General features: G+C 39.2%; 1 long non-coding RNA gene across 2 annotated transcripts in view; it reads right to left on the reverse strand.

Annotated features, from left to right (window-relative positions):
- Positions 1-13,556, reverse strand: part of LOC116444776 — a 35,102-nt gene that overhangs the window by 12,858 nt on the left and 8,688 nt on the right. For both annotated transcript variants that reach the window (XR_004240485.1, XR_004240484.1), the window contains exon 2: positions 248-374. This is a non-coding gene — a long non-coding RNA (uncharacterized LOC116444776). The remainder of the gene's footprint in view (positions 1-247; positions 375-13,556) is intronic.

Below are 13,556 nucleotides of genomic sequence, written 5' to 3' on the forward strand. Positions count from 1 at the left end.
AGCAAGCTGGGGGCTATTTCTGCTCTGAGGCTCCTGTTCACTTCTCCAATAGACAAGCTACAGAAACAAGAACGTCACTTCCACAGGATTGAAGGGATAACTCAATGCCAGCATTTTCTCCTGCCTTTCTAACATAGTGCAATACTGTTGATTTATCACAATAAATAATTAAACTGTTCAACTCCTGACAACATGGTGATTACTTTGGAGAATTAACTAACTGAAACGATTTATGGGAATTTCTTACCCTCAGCAGCAGCAGTTCAGGAGCATCAAGGAGAGAGTACTGTGGTTGACAGTAGAAGACACAGGATTTCAGGTGGGAGTCACAGAGAAAGGATATTTTTCTTCCGACTTGCATGCTTTTATTTCACCTACATGTGGACGATAATAATTAATCTGCTGCCATTAACTAATACTTATCCACAGCTAGGTTAAGCTGGTCTAAAGACATCAATAATAGAAAACAGCAGAGGAGAAAAATGCTATTGCCTGGAGCAACATTAGCTCACACGAAGACAGAGTTCTTAAATTTAAACTCTATGTGTTCAGAACCATATAGATTATGTGTAACTTTCCTGGGCTCGAAAAACAAGCTCAAAATTTATTCCATAGAGTTAAAAACCCCACAAAATAAAGAAAAAAAAAAAAGGAAAAAAAAGCTTCTTCAGTTGGTGACTAAGTCAGGTTTTACTATACACCTTAACTTTTCAGAAGTAGAAGCTTGGATATGTCTGTATCCTCCAGCCACAGTTCCTGACCTGCTTTACCTTGCTGCATGCTAAAGCACTTTGATCTATTCTGCAGCACAACACAGGATCCAAGTGCCAACATAGCAAGCGATATATTAAGAAACAGCTAATTCTGTCTCGAGTTTAGCACTTCACAATTTTATGTCCTATCTTGAATGATAAGTCATAAGTGATGGACCTGGGAATGTACAATGAGAACATTCTCCCTATGACGTTAATGGTAAGCAGGGATTTAAACTCTAGCTCACATCCACAGCCCTGCCTTTTCTTTACCACACCTCTTCCCTCAGCAATACTGGAAAGTGTTTACAAACAACTTGGTTTCACTATCTGGAAACAAAACATGTTATTCAACATGCAACATTTCACAATGGTTTTTATTTTGCAAATTTGTTATTTTGACTTTGCAATGGCAAATAAAACATCTACTCCTAGCAGGAAAGTACAGTGTTCTGCTTATCTAATTTCTAGAAATGGAATTAAAACATACTAGAGTCAAAGATGAGTTATGTGAGACATGCAGCATCAAAAGAGGTCTCTCAAATACCTCTCCAAATAACTTTTAGATAGATACAGCAAAAGAGAGACAGAAAATCAATTGAATTTGGACTAAAATGTTCTTTTTAGTGTTATATAATGAAAGCACCATTCTGCAGTCCTCCATCAGGTAGACAGGACAGACTCTTGAAAAACTATAGACTGAAAAAAGCTTTTCAGTGTGAAAAAATTCCAAGTTTCTCAGACACTTATCCACCATCTCAAGGCTCTCCTCCCAAAACTTTTCCTTGCTATTTCCTCAGGTTTTCTGCTTGGTAAATCTTTCAAACTGAAAACTGCATAAGGACTTTGAAGTTACAAGTCATAAAATGCAATTATCTCTTAATAAACATGTAAATTGTAATAAGCATAAAGGTATTTGAACCATTATTATCATGGTTTTCCTCATCAGAGACCATGAGCTGCAGGCACTGTGCGCATGAAGCAGATGAGGCAGTGAGCTGCTTCCAGCACAAGCCCTCAGTACATGATGTGTTCCTGGGCATTTACTTTTAAGAAAACACTTAGCTGATGTATCAGAGCATTTGGTAGGACAAACACAGATCCAAAGCTTCACAATTTAGGAAAAATTTTAATCAGCATTTGGATCCCTGTTTTACTGTGTGTGCTCACTAAAATGAAAAATAAAAAAGCAAAAGCAGAAATATAGCACTTTCCCCACCTTCAGAGAGAGCAGTGGGAGCAGTTCCTTTTGTTCAGGAATCTGTCAGGTCCAAGCAGCCACCAAAGCAGTGTACGTGCTGTCAGTCCAAACCTTGGAAAAAAAACCTCCAAGGTTTTGGATTTCATTTTAGACTCCACATGTAGATTGTATCTGAAAAGATTCTCAACTCTTGGCCGATCTTTCAATGGAAACTGATTATCAGGGAACTGATTTGTGATTGCACTTTGAAATTGTCATGCACTTGCATTTGTTTCTTTGTTTTTGACATGGAAGCAGGTGAGGCCCAGTGGTTTTACCTGGATTTTATTCAGAGGTTCTGTGGGTTTTGAACCTGAAAGAAATGCAAAGCAGCAGATGCATAAGCTTTTGTGAGATTTACACCACTGGATATATGACATAACACAATTGTTATGTAACATGCTATATTTTGTGGAATTTTCTGATACTTCAAATTCATAGTTTTCCTAAAAACAAGAATTTGTTAATATTCAAACATCTTTGAAATAATTGCAGTTTGTAAGAAGCCAAGGCATATGCCTAGTTTTGCTTTGCTTCAACAGAAATCTGGGATCTGGAAAGGACAGAAGCACACTATAATGGCATTAAAAATGCAACATGCTACTGAAAGAAATATGTTTCTAAAATATATCTATTCTATCTACTTAAATAAAATGTGCTGATTGCCTTTAAATAAGAAAGACTGCCACTTACTCACACATTTCTTTAATGATGCATGTTGCACATTAAGAATAGCATAAAGTAAGAAACTTCAACACTTACTAGCTCATTAGTTTCTCTGTGTGCTTAGGATTCAGCAAGGATGTTCCCTCCCTGTGTTCTGAAATACAGACTTGGCTGCAGCCGGGATCCCCAGGGCTGGGGCAGAGTGGGAACACGAACTTCTTGTGGATGCTCCTGGGCCCAGTTTTGTCTTGTTAACAAGTAAGAATCTATTGAGAGCAGGGTGTCTCTGAGACAGAGACTGTCTCCAGCAGTAGGTTTGTTTGCATGGCACTGCCCAGCATGACAGGATTCTTGTTCCCTTGGCTTTCTAAGTACTTGTAGATAATAGCATTGCACTGAGAGTCATGCGCTGATACACAGAATAGGCAAAGGTTTTGTACAGGCTGCCTACATAATGCTATCTACCTACCCTTAGAAAAAGACTCAACAGCCAATCTGAAATGAAAATTTGTAATCTTATTATTGATATTTTCCTCATTCCTTCTGAAATAAGCAAATTCACTTTCTAAAGCTTATACTTTTGTCTGTTTCTGCATTTGTTCGCAGAAGTTAGTTGCTCATAATGAGTCATATTCAGTGATTGGCATGATTAAATTAGCTTTTTCTCCAAGACAGTTCTGATCAGTAGGTTTAATTAGTACCTGTGTTTATTGAAAGGATTTACTTTGATGCTGTGTACCTGCTCTCCCATGCTATTACAGTGGCTTTAGTAATGAAGACAACCCTGGCAGAAACCATCCTGTAAAAAGCAGTATCATGAGGCAACAAAACAACTAAGTGACCTTTCTTGATTCCAGCTAAAATCAACAATTCCCTAACGTGGCTAGCATCAATAAATAACCCCCCTTCACTGAAGTTAATTTCCCTTTGATGTTAAACATCACTTGCTTGATTAGCTTTTAAGTAACAGTACCAGCAACCATGATCATCTATCACTGTTTTGTCTTTTTTTTTTAAATCTAAATTAGAAACTTCTGATTTTTATTTTATAAATAGCTTTGTTGCATTCCTGTCTGTTGCTATGCTAAAAACCAGAAAGATCACTACCTCATAAATAAAAATAGAAACAGCATAGCTATTCAAATGTCTCAGCAATATTGGTGAAGAGCCATCACTGCAACAAAGGCACTGAAGAAAGTCTCAAAAGGACTTGAATAAGTTGAAAAAGATTTGTTTTATCCATCCTGATCATTCTATTAGAAAATGGTAAAGCTGCATGAAAAGGGAACACATTACTGAGAAGAAAATATATTAGTCAATATTTGTAAGAAAGATGTCGGAAAAAGATTATTTTAAATAGCAGGGAAAAAAGAAAAAAAAATAAACACAAAAGTAGGCCTCCAGAAGAAAAAATGGTCTTCTTTCCCCAGGAGGATTAATAATTGACATGTAGCAGCTTCTGAGGCAGCCACTAAGCAGATGGATGGATAGGGTTATTCCCTGTCATATATTTACTAATGGAAAGTTCCCAGTATAAACATTAACGTAGTAAGAATTGTTTCATGCTCTTGAGATTTTTAGATCCATAAATATTTCTGGCAGCTTGGATAAGGGGACATAATTCTTTGGCCTTTGATTTATTTCATACTTTTAAAGCATGGTTTTTTCATTTCCCACAGAGCAGCACACCGAACGCACAGAGCCTGTTGCCTCTTGTCTGAGAACACTGGGCTGTCTCACTCCCTCACTGAAGAAACACAGTGCATGAAGATTTCCTGACTCTACTTGCCCATGCATTGTAAGGGCAGGATTTCCTATATTATCCTTGATTAGAGGGGGCTCAGCACTTGCACTAAATATATGTCTGTATTTTTATAGTGTTTACATTTTGCATTTCATCTCGTACACTAGATTTTTCTGTGTTGGTCTACAAACAGGTAAATATTATTCTTCTGTTATTTCCTCATATAGTGGTATTTCTATTTTATTTCTATTATACTAGATTTCAATTGAAAAATATGTTCTAAAACAGTACAAATTGCTTGTAGCTTTCAGGAAACCCATACTTCCAGGGGAAACGACAGTTTTTGCAAAATTCTGATCTCTTAGACATCCTCTTTCCTCATACATGTATATTGATCAAAAAACCCTAGAAATACTCTTCCTTTCATTAGTTAAAGTTTAATTCAGAAAGTATTTGATTATTTGCAAAATTAATATGGATCCTATTAAATGGGACACTTTCTAATGTCTCACTGAGCCCCCCACCCCCCCAAAATGTATGGAGCGTATTTCAAAACTCTAGCTCAAATAGCCCAATAGAAAAAAGAATGATCTAGCTCTTTAGCAAGAGAGGTCTTAAAAATCTATGGATAACAGCCTCTACTTTGTCTCCAAGTCTCAGATGTATAAATACAAACCACAAGCCTTTAGTCTATAATCTTATTGTTTTCCTTCTACTGCTGATAAAAATCCACTCTCTGTTCTCTCAGCCTTCATGATGCATCCATTTTTTCAATGATTAGGTTTTCTAAAATACTTCCTAATTTGTGGATTGTAATATTATAAAAAATCAAGCAAGGTGTGCAAGGGCAAGTTGCACTCTGTTAAACCAAATGTGTAAGAACACAAGATTCCCTCTTTTCCTAGGTGGTATCCATCTAGTCAAATATCTTGTACTTGATGGGGGGACACTACAAGAGGCGCAGGAAGGAGAGATCCAACTCTTTCTGTTGGGGCACCCACAGCCTCCCAGTCTCCAGCAACTCAAGTTGTGATAATGCCCCACGCTCGAGATGTCACCAGGACAAATGCCCATCTTCATTTTTTCCATTTGGCAAAAGACATCAGTTCCTTCCAACTCTCTTTGAAGCACAATTTCTTACTCATTGGATCACCCTCATGTGTCTCTCTTCTGTATTCTTTCTAACTGGACCCACAGGAGAAGACACATTAATGTTTTCTGAGCTGTGGGGAGTTAAGATGCAAATATCTCTAGTATTTTAGTAAAATTGCATGTGCAGTGTTTTCTTCTGTTAAACTAAACGTGTTCTCTTATATGGCTTGGGGTTTTGCACAACAGGGTTCACAAAGCAGGAGTATTCTTAAGATAAGATTGTCAAGTTTATTGTCAGAACAAGAAAGAGGCTCAGATTAAGCTATGAATAATTTATAGGTTTACAAATACCAGAATATAGATTAGGGTAAGATTTTTTTCCCTCCTTGCATCTAAGAAAGCATTGATTCATTCAATAAGGGGGTGTTACTCTGGTACTGATCCAACAGCTTCTTCCCCCTTTCTTTCATTCTTCAGCCCAGTGTTCTCAAAACAGACACTGCTGAGGGAAGTTCATATCCTGGAAGTTCAGTGTTTCATGTTTGGCCAAAGAAAAGTTAGGCTATTACAGTAAAACATCTAGATAATTTGCTTTTTAATGATCTAACTTAATTGGACTCAGGGCTTCAGACAGGAACCAGCTTCAAAGTTGGTAAGAAAAGTAATCGCAGCACAATGGTGCTATTGACATATTTTTGCTTTCAAACACTTTTCATGAATGTAGTAATGATGATTTGAAAGTTTATAGGGATTTGCTGTAATTACTGACTGAAAGCATGGAAGTAATGGCAAATCTGCAACCATAGGAAAGTCAGGATGGCTCCCAGCAATGGGTAACTTAATTGCAAAACTGGGAAAATATGGGCAAACAAATACTCCATTTCAAATTTTTGCATTTTACTGCTTTCAATTCTTCATACCGTTGTTGCATAAAATTAGGAACTTATGTACATAGTGCTTGGCTACTACTGAGGTGAATGTGTGCCTAACAGAGAGGTTTTGTGGTTGGAAATAATCCTTCTTAATAGACCAAGTTTTTTAATTTTGTTTGCTTGAATTTCAATCAGGCACTGAACTCATGGCATATTCAAATAATCTTTTTTTTCCAGTTCTGGGTTAGGTTTCCTTTGGTTTGCTTCCTTCTACTGAAGAAGTAAATATAAAATTGGGATGAAAAAATACCAGGCACCTGTAAAACAAGGAATATTCAATTTTCACCTTTCCTGCACACCTCTTTGTTCTTCTAATAAGGTATTTCCCTTGATTTAAATGACGAGATATATATATATATATATATATATATATATATTAATCTGGGACTGCAGCTCGATTTCTTTAAACCATTCAAATAAAAAAAAATACATATTATTTTCTTCATTTCTGCTTAGTGCTGGCTTGGGCTCCCACTTAGACCTTCCCTTCTACTTCTGGCAATATGTACAGAACATGTGGCATTTTCTCACATTAATGGCTGGGTGGGAAAACTATCAGCCCTTGGTTTTTTGGCATTTTTTTAGGGAAGAAAAGGCACTAGTAAAACCTCTTTCATTAAGCCCCAAGTCAATATTTGTTCTGCTATAGGCACACTTTTAGGAGAAAAATTTTATTTCTTTGATTTCCCTCTCTACTAGAGCATATCTAGTGGTCTAATATCCACTATCCACTGTATTACCTTTCCCATGTGTAAAATTCTTGCCGAGTGATAATCCCTTTCATTTCCTGCTTTTTAATGAATGGATTTTATATAACTGTTCATTAGCGTAATCGTTGTTGATTTTTCTTTTTCACTTCATTATTTCGCCAACAAAACTTTTGCCACAGCTACTTCGTTAGCAAAACAGAGGAAATTAATCTCAGCATCTGGGAAAACTGTTTATAGGTGAGCATAAACAAGGTGTATGGCACTCCTTACCTCAGAGTCCTTGCTTATGCTCACCCACAAACCAAGCTCAGGATGCCTGAGGATACATTTAGGGGACATTTAGCTGACATCTAGAGACATCAAGCTCTTTAATTTCTACAAGACACCTCTCTGACAAGACAGTCAGTTCACTCTAGAAGTGCTCTCTGATAGTTCGATAGAAACGGACTGGGAGGAGGAGAGCTCTGCTTTTTGCCACTAACGAGTTTCAGTAACTACCAGCTTAAATGAGAGCTGAAAGAGCAGTCTGAATTACTCCAGTGCTAACAACCTCAGTTACTCATTCCTTCCTAATTGATAGCCTTAGAAATTGCTTGAAAACTAGAAATAATTTGAGCATCAAGAAAGTACCATAAAGAAGCACTCTGTCTCCCTCAAGGCTCGTTACAATTTTCCCACTTGTTTTTGATTTACATATCAGTCACAGAGATGCTGGTGCTGATCTCCTGAGCAACTTCTGTGCAACTTCAGAAGAGTAAAAAAGGCATGGTAGGGCTGAAATAAAGGCAGACACTTCAAAGCCTGAATGTGAATAGCTGGGAGACCAATAAGATGAGAACGTATAAGGATGTCTTTATGTTAAGAGATGCTTAAGCTTCTGTGACATATTTATTGTGCAGTTTGAATCTCCAGAATGAGCCTCTCATGGAGATGTCAAACCAGCAGCAGAAGCTCTATTAGAAGCTGTGGCTGTTTACTCTCTGTCGATAAAGGCCAGTCACAAATACCATGAATTTTACATTGTTGCTCTTTCTAATCTCTAGTAGGGGATTTAAGAGTTTATAAATGGAATCTATTTATGCATTTCTAGCAAGGCTATTACAATGGAAAGCAGCAATAGAGTTCTATTTCCTGCTTGATTTCTATATTTTCTCTATTTTTCTCTCTATTATTTCAATTTCCACTGACTTATTCACTTCTTATTTATTCTGTGTAAGCATCATTTACACATGCAATGCTGTATCTTGGGTATCAGATGGCATCTGAATACATGCCAAACCTCTCCCACCGCCTCAAAAACGACAATTATTTAAAGCAAAGTTAACTTTCACCAGAATAACATAGGTATTAAAAAATGGAATAGATTAATTTCTAAAATTTCCTTGGGCATTTTGTTAATCAGGATTTTCATCAAAATAGGATGAGTAATTTAAAAGAACTTCCAGCCATTACAAGGGTATGGTTAACCCTATTCATGCTGACCACTGGGTAAAACATTGCATTTTAACTTTGAAGCCTGGTATTGGACAGAAGACTATCACAAAGGCAGCGTACAGAAAAAACACTTGTCTTATGAAAAACTTTACAGGATGTCATTATTATGGGTTTCTTCTCTGTAAGACTGCAGTGACAAAGAAGGGTAGCAGTGAAATTTTTAAAGACAGAAATACTGGAATAATCACCTTTGCCAATACAATTCTATGGGAGGGAGTGGGGAGGTGCTACATGAGGACTGTGAGAGTGGTGATGATGATGGAGGACAGGAGGTGTGGAGAGGAGGAATGGGTTTGAGTAGATGGAAAGAGATCACTAGTGACCTCAGAGGTGTGAGAGTGGGACTGGAAGGGGTCAGTGGAGACTTCAGCTTCCTGGGGAAAGAGAATGACAGTAAGTAAGGGTCAGAGAAGTCTGAAGAGCTCTGAGTGGATGAAGACAAGGTATCAGGGAACTGGAAGCTTGGCAAAGCAGAAAGACCTCATTGCCACTTTTTTCCTCCCTTCCTCACCATGCCTCTTCTTGGAATCCCTATCTACTCTTCCTCTTCCCTAGACTCAAAAGCCACACATCCCACTCATCCCCATCCCAGCATTTGTCCTCAATCACCCTCCAGGCCTGCAAGATGCAAGGGACCTGCTGCTTCCCTGCATCTGGGCCCTCCTTGATCTGCCGCACACTCTGGACTAGAGGGAAGGGATGGAGCAGGGCTGGTTTGCCAGATGGAGACAGGAGAATGTCTTTCTGCTGCTGTCATCCCCAAAGAAAAAGCTGTGACAGTGACATTTCTGCTGGGAAGGGCTAGTCCTGGTGCAGTTGCTGCTGCCCCACTCTTTGGCCCCTGCTTTAGCAGAAGCATCCAAAAAACATGAGAGCTTTGCAAGCAGGAGGTGGGATTGGCATAGGGAAAGAACAGTCTGTCACTGAATCCAACCATTCATGATCTATTAATGTCCACAGAAATCAGTAGCAGTTACTCCACATGTGGGGTAAGTGTAAGAATGGGAATACAAAAACCTGTTAACCCAAAATTATTTTTCTCTGCATGGTGCCTGTGCTTAGTGGGTTGAATATAATTAACAATTCCTGGGTATCTTCTACTATTTTATTTCCTGTATAGGAATGCCCAACCCAAAGAGACTTTTTGATGTTACTAAACTCCACTTTTCTGCTCCATGCTGAAATCTCTCTGCTCAAGCAAGGTCATTTCTGGCTGTGGAAAAACCTCACACTTCAGCATGGTTCAAAGAACTTACTGTGGCCCAGACTTAGGTATTCAGACGCTTACAGATGGAAACTGGCACAAAAGACTTCAAAGCCCCAGACTCCCACTGATTCACTGATACATTTTTAAATATCTCCAGATCAAAAAGACTAAATCCACCAAGGAACCTAGATCCTGCTTGCAAATTAAGATGTGTACTTTCAAAATTAAATTGCTAATAGAAATTTCAGAATTTTTAAGTAACTGCTTCCTTACCCCCTAGGTGCTTAAATTCTGCTGGTTTGCATCCATAACAGCCCCTCCAGGCCTCTTTCTATCTGGCACTCACAAAACTTTGGGCATGCCAAGGAGATCCAGATGTATTTACCAACTAAATATCCAAAATATCTCTTAGATTAGTTGTTCTCAGACTGCACATTACTCAGGCAAAAGAGAGGGGATGTGCACCTTCCACAATGGCACTCTCCTGAGGTGAACTAGTCCCCGTGGCACATGGGAAAAAACGGTTCAGTCCCTTCCCCTGCAGAGCTGGAATAGATGCTGAAGCTGCATTTGTCTTCACTCAAGTGAATACACAAACAGTGTTTTCCAGCCTGTGGCATTCTTTGGCTCCATGGTGATGCTGGGAAATCAACTGTCTGTCATGGCAATTTCTTCCTGATTTTTGGTTGACTTGGTGCCTCCTGGGATTTTCTTCTGCGTGCACAGTGTGGTTCCTACAGGTCACTGCTCTGTTTAAAGATTAGGCTTTGCAGTGCACATTACTGAGTTTTCCAAATCCCTTTCAGGCATTTTCCCAAGTGGCCAACTTTAGCACTTCAGCTTCCTTTGCCTTTCAACTCCCAGCTTGAAAGTTTCTCAGGCTATCTTCTCCCAGGACCACTTCTTGTGGGTGTGCTTGGCCCTCTCCTGACTATCAGGTGGAGGGGTTACCAGGGTTATCTGACAATCCTGACACAGAGACACTGGAAGCCACCTGCCTCTTTCTCCTAACCCCTTCCAAAGAGTGAGACACTCAGTGTGGGAAATAGAGCTTTATAATAAGCCTCAGCATTCTGCCAGGGTAGGATTTAGGGTTTTCTCTTCAATACCTGTGGGATTTGTCTACGGCCTCTGGGAGCTGATAAACATTTTAACTGCTGCAGCTATGTCCAGCAGGGATGATAAGTCAAGGCATTCTGCTCCCTAAGCTCATAGCACAGCCAGTCAATAATGCAAGCCGAAATCAATGCCCCAGGTCATGAATAGAGCACACAACCTGCGAGCCTTTCAACTGTCTCTGCTGCAGGAGCAATTACCTCTGCAGAGAGAAAGGATGCACAGCTGGGGAGGATAAACTTTCAAACTGCTCTAACATGCATTTGGAAAGCCTATAAATCTGAACCCCTAAACACAAATTCTCTGCCATGAAGAGTAACTGCAAGTGCCCAACAGAGGGTTGTTTTCTGTACTGCAGACTGCCAAGGGCAGACAGATCACTCGGTCTTTAAAGAGGGACAATCAAACCTTTCGACCTGTGGCTCAGTGCAGTTTGCTTAAAAGAAACTGACCCTGGTCACTGTTAGGAGCACTGAATGGGATAAAAATGTAGGGATTGCAATGCTCTCCTCAGGCACCCGGTCAGAGCCATGTGCCAGAGGCTGGGCACATATTTCCTTCAAGTCAACAAGTGCACAGCTGTCCCTTCTCTCATCTTCACTCTTTTGGGTCAGAACAACCGAACCACTGGCTCTGTAGTTGGATGAATGGCTTTTTGTTGCTCTGGTCAAGACATAAGCCTTGACCATTTCTGTCTAGATGAGGAATTCTGCTTTGGAAACATTTTCAGAACAAAGTGAGTTAATTGAGCTATCTAACTGCATTTGATGTCATGAAATCTGAGTTTTCATATCAATTACAAATTTTTTGTTCTCTGCACGTGATGCCTATATAGGTGGACATATATTTATAAAAATGCTTTGTGAAATCCTGACATATGCCTTAAAGTAGTTTAACATCTAGTATTGGGATGTAAAGGTCCTCTGTAAGCAGTGAGGTCCTCTGACAGCAGTGATCAATGACCTGTTAAGTTGTAGTCCCTGCTGTTACAGGCCTGAAATAAAAGGGTTAACATTGTGCAGGATTGCCAAGAATTTTAATTTCCTTTGGGATAAGGCCCAAACAAACTGTTCTTTAATGTGCTCCACACAATCTAATACAATATCAAAATTTTTACGTTGGTGCCTGTTCAATAAATTAGAAATATCAGTGCTTCAAAGGTTGCTTCATAGCTATAAAATATTAAAAAAAGTGTGGACTTGAATAGTGACTTTAAAAGAATATTATAAAGAATAATAGAGGAGAGGTGTTATTCAAGCACCAGGTCTATTATTTTACAGCTACAGTATAATTCTCATATCCAAGTGCACACAGAACAAACACACTGCGATTCCGTGCGTAACAGACTCTTCCTGGTATATGTTTAGGAAATCTGGGTTCATTTACATTGTTTGAATTTCTTTTTATTTATTATTAGTTGTACTGTCAGACAAATTTCATTCTTGATTTCCCCTGAAATCACTTGTTTCTTTTGGGGTTTTATCACATCTTTGTGCAGTCTTGTTTTCAAAAGGGCACCACTGTCTCCTGACTTCTTTCCAGGTACATAAAGCATTTTTGTGATGAAAGACCTAATAAATGAATTGCATGACAAAGTTAAACCAGGGGCACTCCACCCTCAATACAGATTAGTATGGAGGCAATTACAATGTTACTCTTAACAGTGGTAATTTATTTGATTTGGTTTTTTCTTGTGTGCAAAAATCAACAAAGCTATTGTCATTTTTCTGAGATTAATTTTGATCTTAATTTGAACCATTCTTCTCAGACACCATGAAGTGCAATAAACACTTCTGATAACTTGCCCAGTCTGGGGGAATTGCTTCTGTCTCCATTTAGATATTGATCACCTCCATGTAACAAAGAAGTATAATGTACTGCCAAATACCTCAGTTTATGAAAGAGATAAAAATGGCCTTGCTGAGTCCCTAAGGGCAAGCCTAACCTCCAATAAACATAATGTTTCCCAAAAGACGAGAACAAACATAACAAAATCACATCCCACCTATTTCACTGCTGGTAGCTTGAGCTGAGTTTGAGCCTGTTTCAAATGTCCATGTTCATAGACATTTCTTGAGGAGGGATGAGATGCAAGTCTGGGGCAGGTCTGCTACTGTAAATGAAGAAAACCTCTGCTACCAGTATTTGCCTCAGTGTCTGTCTCCATTAGTAGCCATCACCACTGTTGAAACAAACTACAGTTACTACTGTCTTCAATGGAAACAGGGCAGCTGGGAGGATGACCCTTGTAAAGGAAGAGTTGTACAACAGGGGGTAAGGGGTTATCCCTAAGCTGTGGCTTACAAGTGCTCAGTGTCCAGGAACAAAGTGGAATTCACCTCCACTGATAGCCTGAGGAGCAGTCAGGAGTCCTCCAAAGGAGGACCAGTGCACTGCATGGCAGTTTATTTTGCAGCTGATGCCAAAGGCACCCTGAAAGAAGAATCTGGGATACAGCCCAGCTGAATGGTTAATGCCTCTCAAACTGCACACGGGAGAACACCTGCCCAGAAGCAGCTGAGTGTAGCATTAGTAGATCGGCAGTTTTCCTGGGCTATTGAATAGGGGCCATTCCACGCTCATTTGTGCAAGGTAAGTAACTT

Source organism: Corvus moneduloides, chromosome 5 (genome assembly GCF_009650955.1).
Source record: "Corvus moneduloides isolate bCorMon1 chromosome 5, bCorMon1.pri, whole genome shotgun sequence".
Lineage (NCBI taxonomy): Eukaryota > Metazoa > Chordata > Aves > Passeriformes > Corvidae > Corvus > Corvus moneduloides.